Genomic DNA, 15,197 nt, shown 5'->3' with positions numbered 1-15,197 from the left:
ATCACATGTTAGACTCACTGAAAGAGGCCACAAGGTAGACGTTCTCTGCATGGACAATAGCATCATTGCTCATCTAGAGACGGACTGTCTGGTGGTTCCTTTCTGCAGAATTGCAGGCTCAGTAAACATGTCCGTCCACATAAATGAGATCATATAAAGACACTGTTAGACCAGTGATCTCACTGGAACCTCGGAGGATGAAATGAACTTGTGAAGAAAAGCTTTGAGCGTATGCTGCCACAGACTACTCACCTTTATCTACTTCTTTATTATCTTTATTATCATCCATCATCTTGGACGAAGGTTTTATTTCCCTTAATGACTTCTGTTTCCCGAGAAGGTAGTTTAGTTTCCTTACTGCTTGAGGAAATTAGTAGCAAAGTTCAAGGTTAGATAAGAAGAGTCTGCAGTTATGACCATAATAAATGTGCTTTATCCAATCCAATAGTCAACTCTATGTGAGGCTGATCAAATGACAGAGTAAGGAATTTCTTTGAGCAGCTAATATTGCTGCAGCTGACTCTATGCACTGAACCCCCAAAGTCATCATGGAACTCCTCTCATTCCCCTTACTCCACCTTTTTTTTTAAATATTTATTTCTTTCTTTATTTATACAAGCACTGGGTACAGTCAGAAGCGCGGGAGGGTGAGAGAATTCACCAGAGCCAGAGCGGGGAGCAGAGCAGGCAGCAGGATCGAAGGACACTGCTGAGAGGAGCAGCGGGCGGCAGGGGAGGTCTGCGGGCCATGTGGGACCCTTGTCGGTGGCCAGGGATTGAACCGGCGCTGCAGAGACTGTGGGCAGCTTTGCAGCCCAGCGCTCAACCGCTGCGCCACCGGGGAGGCCCTCCATCTTTTTTTTTTTTTAAAGATTTATTTATTTATGCATACAAGAGCTGGGGTACAGGCCAGAGGTGTGTGTGGGGTGAGAGGATTCACCAGAGACAGAGCGGGGAACAGAACAAGCAGACTGACTGAAATACATTGCTGGGGGGAGCAGCGGGGAGGCAGGAGAGGTCTGCTGCGCCATGTGGGTTAACTCCCTGGCTGTCTGGGGATCGAACTCACGCTGCAGTGGCTGCTGATAGCCTAGTAGGTTGCTTCTTAACCCCTTGTGCCACCAGGAAGTCTCCCCCTTACTCCATCTAGTACACTTTACAAAGTTAGTACTGATATCAGGGTGAAAACCAAGAAAAGAGCCTTGTAGATGCAGTACAGAAAGTCAGCATTCTGGAACAACAAAGACAGGACCCAACACCGACCTGGCCCACGACCTCGGCAGTGTTACTCAATCACATGGTCACAGACTTCACAGTGGACAGCGGTGTTCAGCATCTGCCCCACTTGGTAAAGGACAGCGAGGGGTTAAGTGCTGTATTGTCAATGAAATGGAGAGGCCACTTAGCCACACACCAGGGCAATTTGCAGGGAGGGGGCCAGCCCCGCCCTCGCTACCTGGCGCCAGCAGCTTTCCCCAGGACTCTGGTGCCCTCAGCACCCACGCCAGGCCACGGTCTTGCCCCCTGTCCCTCTGCAGCAGCACGCTTCTGCAGTACAAACACGGGCGGGAAACCTACTTAGAAGAGTGATCTAAAGCTCTTGCCTCCGCACGGATTCTAAGGACGCCCCTGAGGACACGGTTTATTACTTGGGCAACATTGTCTTTATGAAGAACCTCGAGAGAAATCTCTGCCCAATCTTAGTACCAGAACACGTTTCTACTGCCTGGGAGCAACGAGCTGTGGAAGGCACAGCTCTCCCTTCCACGTGAGTTCCAGAAAGCCAGAGCTGGCTCTGAGGCCTGCGTTTACTTGTGAGCAGGCCTGTCTAGACTTCTCTGTCCGTTTCTTCCTGCTTTTCTCTTTTTTCCCCATTCTGGGAGGCTTTGTTTGTTTTTTAATCTCTTTCACTTCGGTTCTAGCGTGAGCGTTTGATTTTATCACGTTACGTGACTCTGTCAAACATAATCTCGTTTTTGGGAGAAAGGTGGAATGAATATCCCTTTAGCATAAATAATGTTGGCCATTTAAACAAATATTTGCTGGGCTTCCGGCTCCTTCTAGCCTAGTTAAATGATGCCGTAACGGAGGTATCAGATATTTAATTGTGAAGAAATTAGGGTGCGTCAGGGGTGTGAAATAAATAGCCTGCCTGTGAAACAGAACTGTATTCTTGGTGAGCAGCACCTGAGCATTCCCGGCTCCTGTCACTAAACCCACATTCCTTTCGAGAGCATTCCAAATAAGTTTACAGCTGCGTAATGGCATCAGGCTCACTCGAGGAAGACGTCGCTCCCGCTCTGAAGGTCTTTGAGACTATGGCTGTGTTAACCTCCGTTACTCTTAGCGCACGGCTACCCCTTGCTGTTTGACCGCGTAATGTGGCTAAAGTATTATTTAATCTACTTTTCACTGCTCAACGTGTTCTGCGCTTATTCTTCCATATTTTCTAACATTTCCTTGACTGAAACCAGCAGGTGTGAGCCCAATAGGGTGCCCTGATGTCACAGGATGGGAACTATAAATACCCGTGTTCCGTCTACACGGACTGTCCCGGCACGACTAGGCCACACGGTGACACCTGGCCATGAGCGGGCTGATGCCGCGAGCCCGGAACTTGCCACCCTATTAATCATCAAGCCTGCCCTGTCTTTCTTTTTATGCCTGTTCTGGAGCCTCGAAGAAGCAAGGACTACTCTGGTTTCTGAAACGAGGCTTTACTGAACAGGATTCCCAAGTGACTCTAACAGCAGGTGGCCGCTGCCTGTTGTTACTGCAAATCCAATTATTTTATTTTGCATACTTGCTCATTTGCCCTTATTATGTTTATTTTGTGTGAAATGTTATATCTTTGTAAATAATGTAAAACATAAAAATGAAATTAATCATTAAACCATCTTCAAAATATGGGCATCTTAAATTAGACTTTTATTGCTTTTGACTCATGTTGTAAAACCATAAAGTCTGAAGGGAAAATTTATGTCAAATTAAACTGAGGAACAGTTAATTATGCGTTTGAAAGACTCCTCTCCAGTGCTGAAACGGTGTAAGCCGTGAAAGATACAGGGCAAGACTGCTTGGACCCGGGGCCGCCTGAGCACTGGGGCCAGTGTCTCCAGGAGTTTACTCCAAGTGGTGAGTTTGGGTTCAGGAAGTCTCCTGTCAGCAGGGAGCGGGAGGCGGCCTGGCGGAGGAGCGCTGGCTGAAAAACGGGGCCAGCACACAGGCTCAATCAGAGCTGCACAGACATGCATGGTATATGGAGATTTTTCCAGCTTTACTGAGACATAATTGACGCATAACAATATAAGTTCAAAGTGTATAGTGCAAAGTAAATAGAAAGTTCCATGATCCCGATGACACAGTCTAGTAGTATACCGTGGGAAAAGGAACAGGAGTCATGGACAAATCTAGAATCACAGTGTAATAGTTGATACTCTGTCACTAAAAGAGAGAGCTTTTCGTGAGAGAGAAAAGCAAAAATAGTAATAGAGGACAGAAGCAATTGAGCTAATAGAAATACCATGAACCTTCCCCCCAACAGACTGCAAATATTTTTTCAATGATACTTGAAACTTTCACAAAATTTAACACAAGAGAGGTACCAAAAAATGCAAAGAACTGAAGTGATGCAAAATACGTAATGTATTTTGTCCAGATATCTGGAAACTGAAAATCAGAGCCAAGAAAGGAAGTACACGTGCAGCCTGGGCTACAGAGAGCTGGAGCAGACAAACTCCTGAGGGGATTTCCAGCTCACAGGCTTTGCAAAGTTTATCTTCAGTGCAGCGTTGACTTGCGTGTCCAGACTTCTTGCACTTTCACACCGCATCACGGCGCATAGGATTCCACTCGATCTCCATTCCCGACAACATTGATCTGCCCACCACGTAACGGACACGGGGCTGATAGCAAAGATCTGCACAGAACGTACAGGACTCAACAAAAACAAGCAAGTAACCCAGTCAAAAAATGGGCAGAAGAATTGAAAAGACACTTCCCCAGAGAAGAAATGCAAATGGCCAAGAGGCATGTGGATAAAATGATCAACATCACTGGTTATCAGGGAAACGCAAATCAAAACCACAATGAGTTACCTACCATCTTGCCCCAGCAAGAACGGCCCGCATTCAAAAAGCCAGAAACATGAAATGCTGGTGAGGACGTGCAGAAAAAGGAGCCTCTTACACCCCTGGTGGGAGTGCAAACTGGTGCAGCCACTATGGAAAGCTCAGAACACTAAAAATGGATCGACCACACCATCCATCGATGCCATCCCCAGGGATCCATCCGAAGGACACAAAAACCCCAATTCGAAAGGACACCTGCACCCCTATGTTGACTGCAGCACTGTTCACAGTAGCCAAGATATGGAAACAACCCAAATGCCCCAAAGTAGATAGATGGAGCAAAAAGCCGCGGTGTATTTACACAATGGAATACCACTCAGTGACCAAAAAGCACAAAGGCATGGCATGTGCAGCAACATGGGTGGAGCTGGGAGGGATGGTGTGAGCTGAGATGAGTCAGAAGGAAGAAGAGAAATAGCGGGTGGTGTCACTTATACGTGGACTACAGAGAAACCCACCAGAAGGTCAAGAGAAAGTCAAAGCCAGCCGCTGACCACAGAACCGAGGCGCACGGCAGAGCGGAGGGAGGGGCTCAAAACAGGGCAGGCAGAGCACAAGGGTCTGTGGCCACGGTTCCTGGGCGACAGGGCGCAGGAGAGCCGTGGGGACTACCCAGTGCAAGAAAAAAATAATTAATAAAAACCAGGGGGAAAAAACCAAAAAAGCATTTGCTATTCCCCTCCTCACTTGCGTCAGCCTGGCGATTGCCGAGCAGCATCACACTGCAGGGTCGCAGCGCATTTCCCTGCTGACCGATGAGGCCCAGCAGCCCAAGTGCTACTTTTCAGGTACATTTCTGTTTGCTTCTCTATCTCTCTCCCACCCCTTTGGTCAGTCTTGCCAGACTATATCATCAGTCTTTCCAAGCGGGGTCCTCTGGTTTTCTTTATGATCTCTACCATATTTACAGCAGCCTTGCTAAACCTTATTTAGGTATATTCTAGTTTTTTTTTTTTTTTTTTTTAGTTTTTAAATAAAAACCTTCCTGAGCTATAACCCCCACTGCTCAACGCGCCATCTGCAGTCCATCACCCGGTGGGGCCTCCTGTAGTCACGGGTCGGGGCCCATCACCACACTCAGTTTCCGAGCATTTCCACTGCCCCCAGAGGACACTCCATGCCCTTGGCCAGCCACTGCCCACTTCCCCGGCCCCGCCCACCCTCTACAACCAATGCTGCTTTTCACCGTGGATTTTGTAAAACGAAACTTTCATTTAAATGAAATCACACCATGTGTAGCCCTTGAAAGTGACATCTGTTTCTCTGTGGCTGTTTTCAAGTGCTTGGTTCCTCTTTCTTGATGAAACATCGACTCCATGGACACATGCCAGTATATTAATCCATTATCAGCGGATGGACCTTGAATTGTTTGCACTTTCTGACTATGGTGAAGAGCGCTTTTAAGAGTATCCATGCACAAGTTTTTCTATGGACACGTGTTTTCATTTCTTGGGTCTCTAGATTTTCTTTTTTGACCTGAATGCTTAACTCATGTACTTCATTCATTTGGGTGCTTAATAAATACTTTTGTGGCTTCTCCTTCAGCTGCAGTCCACACGTAATGGCATATTGGTCTTCCATTGTCACTCACTCCAGATAGTTCACAGTCTAACTCCATTCCTGGTTCTCTGCCTAGGTGGGCGGAATTGCATCTCCCACATCCTGGGAGTCAGGCGCTGCCACTGACTTGCTTTAGCTAATAAGAAGAGGTGCTGCTTCTTCCAGAGCAAGTGCACAGCTGGCCATGCCTGGTTCCCCATGACAGACACCAGCACCACCCAGACACAGGCCGCGCCTGAGCCCGGCGTCAGGGGCACCACGCTGACCTTAGCCTTCAGTGGACTCCATGGGATGTAACTCGGAGGAGAAATATATTTCATTCCTTTAAGTCGCTAGAACTTTGCAGTAACTTGTAATTGCATAATGACTTAGCTTATTCTGTCAGTCACAAAGAAAATACATATTGCAAAGGAGGAAGCAAAATCTTATTAGCTCCAGTCTATTGAATTAGATAGCTGGAGAATCGAAGAGTTAAAGCCACAACAAAAAATAACACTAAAGAATTTGGTGATGCAAAATACATTTAGAAAGAGTCTTGCTTGCTTTCATTCTTTCGACAACCAGTCAAAAATAAAAGAAAGAAGATCCTTTTCACAATAGCAACAGAAATAAAGAGCATTAAAATCCCTACAAATACATTTATCAAGAAAACTATATGAAAATTAAACAATTGAGAATATAAAGCACGGTGTGAGTAAATCTATCCTCTAAGTAGGAATACTTACGGTCACAAAAATAGGATACTGTCTTAAACAAAATTCTGTACTTTAATAAGTCAAAATGGCTTTTTTTAGCTTATAAATAATCTATGTGAACCTCAAAAAACCTTGACGATGGGCTATGGTGGAGGATCCCTGAGGCTTTGGTGGTAGATATGGGGTGCACATGCATAGAGATGGGGGCCTGTACGCCTAAATCATATACAATGGTATACATTAATGCTACCTCAATAAATATGATTTTTAAAAAAATCTTAAGAAGGGTTTGTGAGGAGGAACGTGCCCTATCAGATTGTAAAATAGCCTATGAAACTATAAATTTAAACTGTGTAATGAACAGATGTTAGAGTAGGACCAAACACATAAATCACTGCCCTAGCCTGGGAATATGTAAAATATAAATCTACTGTACACATGTGGCATGTACATTAGTGCAGAGATGTGAATTGGTCCATCTAAGGTACCGGGACAGCCGAGTAACTGCTGAGAAGCCCGGAAGACACGAAAGCCGGGTTCCTCCCAGCCAGTGGGCCTTCAAGGTGGTCGCTGAGAGTTCACCTTAGGCCTCAGGGAGGCCCTCAATTTCATCATTCATCAGGGAAATCAAGTCAAAATAAAAACGGTGTATTTTTCCAAAACTTGGTATTATTTAAATTAATACCAAGGACAATATAAATTGGTCAATAGTTTGGGAGAGCAGCCTGGAAAATATCTAGTAGATTTGAAATATGCATACCCAAGCATTTACCAGTTGCACTGCAGGGCACATGGAGAAACCCTAGCGGGCGTGTACCAAGGGAACAGGTACAAGGATGTTGGCTGCAGGGCTATATTTCAGGGTGGAATTGACGGGGGTGGGGAGGGGTGGGGGGCGCTAAATAAGGTGATGGGCTTAGGACTTCTTACAGACAGCGGGCTGTGCTAAGGCCATAGAAACAACTGGGCTAGAGCCACACCTGTCAGCGTGTAGGGTCTCGACAAGGGTGTCGCCCAGTACTGGATGGGAAGAAAATGAGATGAAAAAAGCATTGCACTGAAAGAGGAAGTTTCCCGAGGACATACACCGCACAGCGGTGTTTAATTGGTAGAGCGAAAAAACAGCTCAAGTGTGAAGCGTAGAACCATGTGCAGCCACTGAAGTGGTGAGGTGGGGCGGCTCCCCTCCACGCCAGCACGCCCACCGCCTCGGAAGGAGGCGCAGACGGAGCGAGACGTGGGAAAGCTTACTTATCATCAGAAGCGAACAGGAGAAAACATCAGCATTGACGAGCTTGAGGATGTCTCCGGTGATGCTGCCTGTAGTAATCAGATAATCAGATGCCGTCTGCTGTCTGCAATGTTACATAACAAAGCAAGCACTTGGGTTTTCAGCCCGATAAACTTTAGCTTATTTTAGCCTTAGGAAGCTGTGGGCTGCCTCACTCAAATCCACCGAGCCCCATCTCTTTATCCCCTGGGCGGGAGCCGTGCATCACCGTGGGGGGTCGCTGCAGATCAGTGCTGCCGCGTCCAGGCCCGGCGCCACCAGCACGGTGCCAGGCACTTCACAGGCTCCCAGTGAGCACGGATTGCCCTTCTTTTCTTTCTGACTCTCCTCTGAGCAGGCCTCCCCTGGCGATGCTGTTAGGACAGTGCTGGCCTGAGGTGCGCCGGCGAGCCTCACTAGTGAGCATCTCAGGCCAGCGCTGTCCTAACAGCCCACTGGGTGTCTGCAAACCTCCCCGGGGCCGCGTCCTCACTTGTTGAGGGCTTGCAAGCCATTGGCTAATAATCCACCCTGCAGTTTCTCCAAGAAGTCATGCCTCTCAAGGTCCTGGCAGTGCTCGCCATGATCCATACTTTCCACTAAAAACCAAACCGTTTGTCTGTTGCCGTTTTCCTGGGGCCTCTCCAGCCCCTGTTCCCATCATTCACCAGCTCTCCTCCAAACAGCTTTTGACAATTTCCACAAATCCTGTCACTCATACATTCTAAAGCTGTAAATTTATCCCACTCGAATGTCCACAATTTTCCAGGCGTTCAGCTGCGAGGCCCAAGCGGCGCGTCCCCGAGTGCCCCAGCCGCAGGGTCAGGTCACGTGTCCAGCCACCTGCCCTCGGCTGGGCCGTGCCCGCAAGCTGCGTGGGTGCTGTGTGTGCCACCACCCCACGGAGCTGTGTGCACGGACTGTCTAGACTGCATTGGACAGTGAGATGTTTCACAGGAAAGAGTGTGTCACTCGCTACTTCTCTGGGCCTGACACAAGATAGGCGTCTACGTGTTCATATGCTCACTAGTAAGTGGACAGATGCCCGTTTCTTCTTTTCATGGCACGGTAAGAGCGTGCCTGGCCTTGTGAGGCGTCCCTGAGCCGTCTCTGAAGGGGCTACCTTGTCTGCGTCCCACCGGCAGTGGGCAGAGGTCCTGCCGCCCAGCGCTGCCAGTGGTCTGGCCGGTGGCCGTCCTGGTGGGCGCATGGCTGCGCCTCGTGCGCAGGTACATGGAGTAGGGATGCGTGGTGGGGAGCATCCCCTCCTATGCCCGTGGGCCGTCTGCAGGTCTTCTCGGGCGAGATGTCCACTTAGGCCTGAGAACCACTTTTAATCACGTTGTCTGTCTCCTTACAGTTGAATTTCAAGTTCTCCCACTATGTGGATAACAGCCCTTCAAGGGTGTCTTCTGCAAATATTTTCCCCTAGTCCGTGACTCTCCTCCTCATTCCATGACGTGGTGTGTGGCAGGACGGAAGCGCCGTGTCAATGAAGGCTGCGTATTAGCGCTTTCGCTCACGGCTCTCGTCTTGAAGCACGTCTAAGAGCTATCACCAGCCCAAAGTTGTGCAGGTCGCCTCCCAGGAGACTTCCTTCTGGGGTTTCAGTCTCGCATCTTGCCTCCCGGCTGTGGCCCACCTGGGGCTGCGCTGGAGGCAGGAGGCGGCTGCCGGAATGGGACATCTGGTTGCTGTGGCAGCGCTGGCTGATGCTCAAGGTATTTTACAAAAGAACTCCTCACACAACGCAGAAACCTTACATTCCAGATAAATTAAAGTATATTTGAATAAAACAGAGACCATCACAAGGCCTCTGAGCAGAGGTGTTTCCCCTTAGTACGCGGACGCACTGTGCCAGAAGTGGGGGGACGCAGAGACCTGGCAGGGCCATCACCGAGCTGGGGAGGGTGTGGCGGTGACCTGGCAGGGCTGTCACAGAGCCGGGGGACTCGGCGACGACCTGGCAGGGCCGTCAAAGAGCCGGGGGGACACAGTGACCTGGCAGGGCCATCACAGAGCACCGAGGATGCTGGGGCCAGGGCAGTCGGCAGAGATGCCTCTCACAGAAACGGAAAAAGGCTGATATTTGTTCTTTACAAAATGCTCCTACCAACTAATAAGACATAAATAGGAAAGGGGAGCCTTGAAGAAGAAGCAGAGCGGTGAGGAGGAGGAGGAGCAGAGAAGAGAGGGCAAGCGATGCCCAGGAGAGACCCGCGTGACGGGGTGACGCCAGGCGTCCCCGCTGGCCGGGCGGGCCCTGTCCTCAGAGCGTACAGATCACGTCTCTCCAACCTTGCCATTGACCTCTCATTAACAGGCGCGTTTACATAGCCTTTGACAAAACAGATTGCCCTTCCTAAATCGGTTCTCCTGAGAGGGAAAACGTAGCTGAGGCTGTTCACCCAGTTCTTTTGTTCACTGTGGGAGAATATTCCAACGGAGCACGCGACAGCCGCAGCCTGGACTGCTGTGCATCATGACAAAGAACTGAGCAGAGCTGTGGTGCTCATCTGGAAAGTGAGGGGTACAGAAGCTGACCTGGGATGGGGAACGGCAGAGCCTTCCACCCCCACTGAGACTGCCCCAGCTCACGTCTTCACGCGCCGCCAGGGAAGACAGACGCAGGCCCGGAGCCCGCAGGGCAGTCATTCTCGTCAGGGGCGTCTCGAAGCCGAGACACAGCGGCTTGGCCTTTCACATCTTGGTTTGTTAAAGTGCCTGAGGATGATGGTGTTTTCCTCTTATGTCCACGTCACTAGTTCTCAGACGTAAACCATTTCTGAAAACAAAGTACAGAGTTCTAGGGATGGACGCTGGACACATGTACAATGCTACTAGGGGCCTCCCTGGTGGTGCAAGGGGTTAAGACGCAACCTATGAAGCTGTCCGCAGCCTCTGCAGCACGAGTTTGATCCCCCGGCCAGGGAGCTACCCACATGGCGCAGCAGACCTCTCCTGTCTCGCCTGCTGCTCCCCTCAGCAGTGGATTTCAGCAGATCTGCCTGTTCTGCTCCCCGCTCTGTCTCTGGTGAGTCCTCTCACCCCCCACACCTATGGCCTGTACCCCAGCTCTTGTGTGCATAAATAAATAAATCTTTATTGAAAAAAATAATGCTCCTAGGGAAGAGAAAGTCGTGGCAACTTTAGAAATAGGAGAAGAAATAGAAGCAAAAGCCAGACAAGCCCCTAACCCATTATCCCAAAGCCTCAGGCCAGAAAGTTCGAGAACCGAGACCCACGGCCAACTGTATGAAGGTCCTGGGGATGTGGGCAGATGGGGGGGCGGGAGGGAAGGCAGGGTGGAGGTGGAGCTGGAGAGGAAGGAGTGGTGAAGAAAGGGGAGAAGATCAGTGGGGTGGGGATGGGGGGACGGGTCTGGCACAAGGAAGGGCCACCTTTGTGACACCCCAGCTCTCCGTGGGGTAAACTGTGACCCCAAATTGTGAAACCGCCCTCACAAAGGCCAGACAACCTGGCAGAGCCTTGCGCTCCGGCACCCAGGGGGCTCTGTGGGACGGGGTCACAGACGGGGCCGGCGCGGGAAGCGGTGTCTGGGTGTGCCGGCGCCATCTGGGCAGCAGGCCCGCGGGGTGCCCTGGCATGCAGCCTCTGCCCGGCAGCGGGGCAGCAAGCACCGGAGGCTGTGGGCCACCCACGGCCGCCCCTCCGGGATCTGCACACAGATGGCCGCGCCCCCTCACCGGGGGAGTCAGCACTGGCACGGCGCCCGGGCTGTCTGAGGCCCCGGATGGCCCCCAGGGGGCCCGTGGGCAGCGCTGCTGAGGGGGGCTCTCAGCTACCCCGGGGAGCCGGGACCCCCTGCCCCCAGGCCCGCTCAGCCCCTCCAGGAGGCAGGAGCAGCGGCCAGCTGGAGGCCACTGGAGGCCACTGGACAGTGTGAACTGAGGCAGCAGTGGGGTGACCCTTTCCCAGCAGCGCATCCTCTCACAGTCTGGGGCTCCGGAGCCTGAGCATATTTGGTGCCTTGCAGAAAGCCTGAAGAAACCTTGGCGAAAGGTCACAGATGAGGCTTGCGCTCACACAGCACGTGGCTTTGCTGGCGGAGGGCGCGGTGGAGAGCTGGGGTCACCGTCTGGTGGAGGGTGTCAGCGGGTGAGTCGGGACAGACTGGGCTCGGGTTCCATGCGCCCTCGGCCACCCGCACCCCACTCCTGGGCCCGCGCGACCTGTGCTCCCCCCGTGCCCCCCTGCAGCGTGAGCTGAAGGCTGTACAGGCACTGCTCTGCCTGAGCCGCACAGGGCCGTGGCTGGGAGCCAGGTCCCCCCACGCCGAGCCTTTGTCAGGAGATGTGGGCACGGCCATCATTTTAGAGCAACGGCAGCAGACACAGCTTGAAGGTCTTCACAGAGCGGCGAGGAGCGAGAACTCCGGCTCCAGCGGCAGACCGGCCTGGCTCGCTGTTTTCTGGCTCCAGGCCTCACGGAAGCAGGACGTCACAACAACACGGGGCACTCTGGGAAAAGAGGCTGCCCCCCGACACATCCTTGCCTGTGGGGCTCTCTAGGCATCCCTGTCCCTTCGCGCTGCAGGCCTTCTTCTGGCTTCCTGTCCACGTGACTGGCGGCGGCAAGCTGCAGGTCCCGAGGCCACGACCTCTCTGAGAGCAAGACTGAGCTAGAGGCAGATGGTCCAAAATCACAGCCGGGGCGGCTTTCAGCTGGCCTGGGTTGGGCCAGCATCTCCCCCTTTTCTGGCCACTCTGGTGAGAAGGACAAGACTCTCAGAAGTGATCCCTGGCTGGGAAGCGCAGGCGTTTCAGATCACCATCTGCGTGCACCCCGATGTGTCAGCTGGAGCCCCAGATCCTGCGCAGGCGAATGCGCCCTTCCTCCCACACACGCAGCTCCCAGATGCCGCCACAGAACACGGTGGGCAGACTCCTGGGAAGATCCCGCCCCCAGCACTCCTGTCCTTCCCTGACGCAGGCCCGGCCAGCGGCGGCGTCTTTCTTGCCCGCGGGACACGGGCAGGCGGGGAGATGGGCTTCTGTGCTTAGACTACGCACGACATGACCTCAGCATCGCCGGAAGCTTCTCTCAAAGGGCTTCTCGAGGGGCACAAGTGGACAAGGCGAGTTACTCTCTGGAGCTATCCACATGGCAAGACACCAAAGGTGGCCTGGGACCGAGAGCCTCATACGCGACCACCCAACGCACCAGCTGGTTCCCGGCCCATAGCAGCGTCGTGGGGCCGCTCTGCAACCTGTGTAACCTCTGCTGACCGCCATCCTTCCTTGGACCTAGCCCCACCTGCCCCAGGTGCCTTCTCTGCAGTGACAGCCTCGCAGTGGGCTGGGCTGGCCCGCAGTCATGGAGGCCTGCTGCTGGCAAGCACTGCTCTCGCCCGCGTGCACCGGCCGCCGTGAGTCCTGGGCTGGGGGCTTGGAGGGAGGCAAACCCAGAAAAGTAGGCTTGGGCCTTCCAGAGCTGGGCCTTCCGGCATCCTAGCACCTCTCGGCGCTGGGCACGCGGACAGCTGACGCGCCAGCCTGGCAGCTCTCGGACTTCTCAGGTGAGCACAAGGGAAGGGACATCTTTCAACTGCTGCTTCTCAGATCTGCTAAAATACTGTAAGGAAACCTGCAGCGCAGGGGCCGGCTGGCCAGTGAGGGGCGTCTGGGAGGGCGGGAGCAGGCAGCGGCAGGATGGGCAAGTGGCCGGCAGGTCCTGTGACACAGGCGACAGCTGAGAACGCCTGGAAGCCAGATGGGGTGTGACTGAGCCGACCCCTGAGGAGGGGCACATCAGCCTCAAGTACGGGGGGGTGGCGGGGGGGCACACGGACGAGACACGTCTCGCACTTCCGACAGCAGCCAAGTGGCCGGGTCTGGAGCAGCCCTGGAAGAGAGAGGCAGGCAGGCCCAGGGGCTGGGGGTAGGTCCTGAGGTGGGTGACACCTGTGCTGAGGGATCTGGGGGTGCGAAGAACCCACTTGGGTTTCCAGTCAGGCCAGCAGCGAGCTGCGACCAGGGAGGCTCCGCCAAGGGCTGGCCCACCTCCTCACCTGCAGGTGACACAGCAGCACACCAGCATGGCTCCTCCCTCCCTCCGTGCACCTCACCAGGCTGCTGGGAAGTAAACCCCGTTTCCTGCTCATGGTTAGTGAGACTAGACCTGAGTTTTCACTTTGACGACACATATTTTGTGGAAAATGAGTTCAACATGTTGAGGTTTTATCTTCTTATGCTTTTATTGCAGATTCATGGGCTGTGAGGCTAGAGCTCCATATGCTTTCTCTCCCGAGCGTATTTTCATGTGAAGAGAAGAATTACGTAACACGGCTCTTCTTGTGGGGCAGGAATTGCACAGGCCGGGGAACAACCCCTACCCGTGCGCAAGGCCCCCGTCAGCCCTTCCCGATGAAGGCCTGGACGCCAGCCGGCTCTCTGGACAGTCTGCTCCCCCCGCCCCTCGCCACTCAGGGCTTTGGCTCGGGGCCTGAGCCACCACCTATACTGGGCGCCCCCGGACTCACACCCCACCGCCCAGCAGATGCTCCCATCAGCAGTTTCCATGGCGACCACAGACACTGGACAGCCACCTGGCAAGGCACAGGGATTCTGACAACCTGCGGGTCCTCCCTGCTTTCCCAGTCTCCTCTGCACAGTCTTGAGCTGGGGACCAAGGGTTCCCTCTGCTCCCTGCCCCGATGCCAGTCACGGCGAGGCCGGGGCCTGTTATCTACCAGTGTGGCCTGTGTGAGCACAGGTGCTTCCCGGCCCTTGGACTGCTCCTCGCCCAGGAGGGGAGAGCCCCGAGCTCACAGGATGACCCACCCCAGATGGCCCGGCCCTCTGGGCAGCGTCTCCCACTCTCGGGGCTCCTCTCCCCTCTGCTGCCAGCTCTCAGGCTGGCTTCCCTCACAGCTGGAACGTGACATGCCAAGATGCAAAAATGAGCTTAAGCGAGACACAAAGACAGTCCTAGGAGGGGGTTAGTCTTAGGGAAGGCACCTCTATCACAGCAAAGAGAAGTCTCTGCATGGGTCAGGCGACCTTCGTAGGGTGCTGAAACGGGATTTGGGGTCACACCCCATCTCCTGATGGAGCACTAGCCATCACCTGTCGTATTTTATCTTTAATACATTCTGTTTGACTTTGGAGCTGCGCGGCAGGGCCTGTGGCTGGTCAAGGCCGGGGCCCGCCCCCAGGTGTGTTGTGTTCATGGCCTGTGTCGCTCTCTCTCTCTCCAAGTCCAGTGTGCTGTGCTCGGGAGCACGGAGAGAGGTGCTGGCGCCCCGTAATGAGAGCCTCTGCATCTGCGGAGAACTGTGCTATCCTGCGCTCCCAGGTCAGGATGTTGAAATTACAAATACAAAAATGGACAAAAATATCATCAAATTTTAAGAATCCGTCGGTTTAATTCTAGTGCTGGATTTGCATTTCCCTGAGCCTGCTTGGATGCCAGCTCTGCGGTGAAATATCTGTCTGACACAAGGCTTTCGAGAACAGACGCAAAAGAGATTAGACTTTGCCTTCAAACTACTTGCCTTTTGCATTTGGGGACTGGAGCAGG

The sequence above is a fragment of the Talpa europaea genome, assembly GCF_964194135.1.
Source record: "Talpa europaea genome assembly, chromosome: 13".
NCBI lineage: Eukaryota > Metazoa > Chordata > Mammalia > Eulipotyphla > Talpidae > Talpa > Talpa europaea.
Note: the sequence above shows the minus strand (reverse complement) of the source record.